Below are 4,631 nucleotides of genomic sequence, written 5' to 3' on the forward strand. Positions count from 1 at the left end.
TAGTTGTTCCCTGGGTGCCTGTTTCCAGGGAGTAACTGCCACTGCAGCTGCCCTAACTAACTTGCCCAGCTTTGAGTCTTTGCAGGGCCCTGGAGAAGGGAACAGTGGCCTTGCTATTGCATGAGCCGTTGAGATGAGCCATAAACAATGCACAAAGCTAAGGAGGGCTGTTGGAATCCAGCTGCTGGGTCAGTAGGACTTTCACCTCCAGCCCTTTCCTCTGCTGTTGGAGAAGGGCCACCATATCCCACTCAAAGCTTTGTCTTTATAGGAAGAGGAGTATGCTGTCTTCTGGCCATTTGGCCGTATCCCTGAATGGCAGGATCAAAACATCAGCACAGGCACTGTTCCTGGGATATCCCAGGCAAGTAAATCACTGAGCACAGTTATAGGATTGATGTGTGTCTACAGAATTATCACAGCTGTTAGATCCCCAAATGCTCCTGGGGAAGGCTTGGATGATGGCTTGGGGGAAAGAAGGGGGGTGGGGGAGAGTTTGCAGAAATTAGAGTGCAAGATATTTAGAACCAAACTGGGATATTTTCCTTTAAGCAGCACATAATCTCCTGCAAGCAAGACTAGTCCCTTTGTGTAGGCATTCTCACAAAATGTAAAATGTGGAATGGCTACAGCAGTGGGTCCTGGGAAACAAATCACCTAGATTAATTTCTCTTTAAGTGGTTTTATTGAGGAAGAGGGGCTGAGAGCTGAGTTCCTCTAATGAGGGACTCAATGTAATTTTAAACTCTTCTAATGGCACTACAGAACAGTCAGCATGTGGAATTCACTGCCCCTGAAGGTCATCAAGATGAATATGATGATGAATTGTCAGTGAGTAACTCTAGAGGAAAGCTCAGATGGGGAATGAAATTGCTTGCTGGGGTGGGAGAGGGGCTAGACTTCCCTTTAGGGGCTACTAGAGAATTCCCTACATCCCCATATGCAGAGTTTGAAATATTTTTTTTGCCTTAATTTGAAGCATATTTATTACCCATTAACAATCCCAGGTTATTGGTTTTAACTCCTCCTGGAGGCAAAATCCTGTGCTAAATGCAATGGAGCACAGGCATCATGTTACTGCTAAGGCAGTCTCTAGAATGCGTCTAAAATGCCATTTCAAGAGAGGTTTAGTCAGGAGCGCCGCCAGCTTTTCCGCCGCCCCAAAATGCCGCCCCCCCCCCCCACAGAAGCGGTGGAAGGTCCCGCCACTGAAATACTGCTGCGGTCGCCGCCCCCCAAATCGCAGTGCCCTAGGGGTCGCCTAATGGGTTGTGCCGGCCCTGGGTTTAGTTGTCTGAATGAAGCAAGTCTTTTAAAGAATGATTAATCAATGAAGAGCTTAAAATGCTCCATGTTCCTTTTGGTTCCTGAAATAGCTGAAATAGTGTTTTACACTTCTGTTGTGTTGCATCAGATGAGGTCAAAGAATTGTACAGACACTGGAGTTCAACTTGCAATATTCTGCCGTGACTTCTAAGGGTCACATAGCAAAACTGGGGCCTGGTCTACACTGTGGCGGGGTGGGGGGGAGATCTATCTAAGATACGCAACTTCAGCTACAAGAATAGCGTAGCTGAAGTCGATGTACCTTAGATCGACTTAGAATTACTTACTTTGCGTCCTCGCAGCGCGGGATCGATGGCCGCGGCTCCCCCGTCTACTTTGCTTCCGCCTCTCGCCGAGCTGGGGTTCAGCAGTCGACGGGTGATCGATTTATCGCATCTACACTACACGCGATAAATCGATCCGGCGGGTAGTGTAGATGTACCCTGGGAGTCGAACCCAGGTGTTCTGACTCCTAATACTTTTCTCTCACCTCTACACAAAACACTATGGTAAAGAATATAGGTTCAAAGTGTCTAGATTTATTTCGACAGGAGGGCAGGGTGGGAAGCAATAGATGCACTCTCTTCAATGCAGCAATGCAGGTTGAGTTGATCTTCTCTTATTCATACAGTCTGCTTGTCCCAGAGCATGCCAAGAAAAAGATGGAAGGTGGGATTTGTACGTGAATCTTCGTGAGTTAGCACAAGTTTAATTGAAAATCAATGGGACTTGTGCTGCTAAGCCATTTAGACACCTAACTCTGATTGATTTCAGTGGCAGTTAGGAGCCTAAATACCATTGAGGATCTGGGTTTTAAATGCCTTTGAAAATCTCACCCAGAGACTCCATTTAGTTCAGTTTAGCAGTTGGATCATACACAGGCAAAAAACTGGAGGCAGCATCTCTGTAAAGTTGTGCACTGAGCTGGCTTGGAAGCATAAGTGCTAGAACTAAGGGTGTTGGGGGGTACTGTCGCATGTCCTGGCTTGAAGTAGTACTGTAAGAACAAGCCAAATACATGGTATCTGCCTTCAGCACCCCCACTATAAAAATTGTTCCAGCACCGCTGCTCAGAAAGCTGCAAAAGTACTGGACCATCATTAGATGAGACAGCATTGTAAGACCAAAGAAGGGGGGGTCAAGATAATTTTTAAACCAAAGTGCAAAAGCTTGTAGAGATTCATTGTACGCCTGTTTAGAGGGAGAATAGCTGAGCTAGGTCTTGCTAGGGATAAGTCTGAGCATATTAAAAAAAAAATTAGGTTTGCATAAAATACTCAGACATCAAATCATAACTCACAGTTGAAGAGGATGGTTAGTGGAGTAAGCATCATGTTTGAAATAGACCCATTGGAAGCACAGGTTAAAAATACATCAGGATTAAATAAACCTGACATCTACCCAAAGCACACAAACCAAATAAAGTGTGCATGGATGTGTGGGTCTCTTGAATGAAACTTTGAGTACCCATTAAAGATGCCAGGGTATTTTTAAAAGGATGATGTTTTGCTCTGTTAAAATTACCTACAGAGAGGTTTTTAAAGGACTTTCTGCTTTTTTTTGGGGGGGGGAAGGGCAGAGGCTTAATGACAGAAGGTAAGAAAGATATTTAAATGAAACAAACAGGGCTATTTGTGTTTGGAAGTTATATGTTGTTCTGGGATCAATTTGAAATCTAGTCAATTTCAAAACCAAGTTAAAAGTACCTTTAGATGTTACACCTGTCCCTGAATTTTCCTGCCATTTTTGTCACTTTTCAAGTACAGCTTCTATCTTTAAAAATGCTTTTTCTAGTATTACTACATGAAGGACTCAGGGAAACTGAGAGTATAAGGTAAATATTGAAACTGACTATACACACAGTGCTGCCAAAGGCACGTAATAAACAAATGGAGAGCCTATTTCCCCTTGTAATCTCCTTCAGCAATCAGACTCTCAGGTGTTAGCTGTAATAATAGTAAACGGTTTCAGACAAAAGCCAAATTTTTAAGTTCACTTTGTCCTGTTAACACCAAGCCTTTTAGGGGGGTCAGCCCATTTCATATTGCATGTATTCTACCATTCCATGGACCATGCTTTACTCTGCGACTGTAACTGTTTTACTACACTCCTGCAAAATTCTTCTTGTACAGGGTGAGTAATTTGTTCTGGGTGAGTAAAGAATCATGTTTTTTCCATTCTTATCATGCTGAAGGGTGGGGGGAGGGGTTTGCGCCTGGGTTGGTAAAGTTTGTGACAGTTTGGCAAACCTGCTATAATCTCATCTCCTCCAATGATACGTCTCCTTGCTGCCTCTTGCTTTCCCTGTTGCTATGCCAAAAGATGTATGTTGCTAGGATAAGAGCCATTTTCTCTCCCTCTTCCATATCTGTTGCTGCAGTAGAAGTCACAGAACCCCCTCTGTTACCTTGGTAACAGTCTCCTCCTACTGTCTCCCTGGTAACAGTCTCCCCATCTTTTTCTTCCCTCTTCTCTCTGTTGCTACAGTAACAGTTGCCTGCTCCCCATCTCTCCCTGTTGCCTATGTTGCAGCTTTAGTTCTTTATCCCTCTGTAGGGCATGTGCTCAGTCACCATGGTAACATTCTTCCTCTTTCCTCTGTTGCTATGGTAACATTCTCCCTCTCCCCCCAGTCCACTTCTCCTCTTCCCTTCTACCCCTCCACTTCTCTGTTGCTATAGTGCCAGGGCCCCCCATAACATGGCCTAAAGGAAGATCCCTGTAGTCAGCTTCGTAGGGGCTTAGCTCTCTCACTGCCAGGGCTTTACAGCAATAAGGGTCATGCTGCGGCGCGGGCGCTGGTTTCTAGGGATGGGACATGTCTGGGTGATCGTTATCCGGGGTACGGTCGGGCCCAATGTGCTAGGCTCTGCACAAACACACAGAAACAGGCCCTGCCCCGAAGAGCAGCGGAGGCAGACGAAGCAATTGCGGAAGGACCGTGGTGGTGGCGGTGGCGGTGGTGGTGTGTGTGTGTGTGTGTGTGTGATATATTCCTGTTTAGGGTGACCAGATGTCCCATTTTTTAGAGGGACAGTCCCGATATTTGGGGCTTTTTCTTATATAGAGGCCCATTACCCCCCACCCCCTGTCCCCATTTTTCACACTTGCTGTCTGGTCCCCCTAAGGGCCCCCAACGGGCCAGATGTCAGCCCTGGAGCGGGCCCCTAGGGGTGCCCAGCGGGGAAAGGGCCTGGCTTGGCGGGGAGAGCCTCTGCCTGCAATGGGCTCCGGCTCTTCCCCACCCCCTAGGCCCAGGGGCGCAGCCATGCCCCCTCCATCCCGCCTCCGTCCCTCCCCTTCTC

The sequence above is a fragment of the Chrysemys picta genome, chromosome 23, assembly GCF_011386835.1.
Source record: "Chrysemys picta bellii isolate R12L10 chromosome 23, ASM1138683v2, whole genome shotgun sequence".
Lineage (NCBI taxonomy): Eukaryota > Metazoa > Chordata > Testudines > Emydidae > Chrysemys > Chrysemys picta.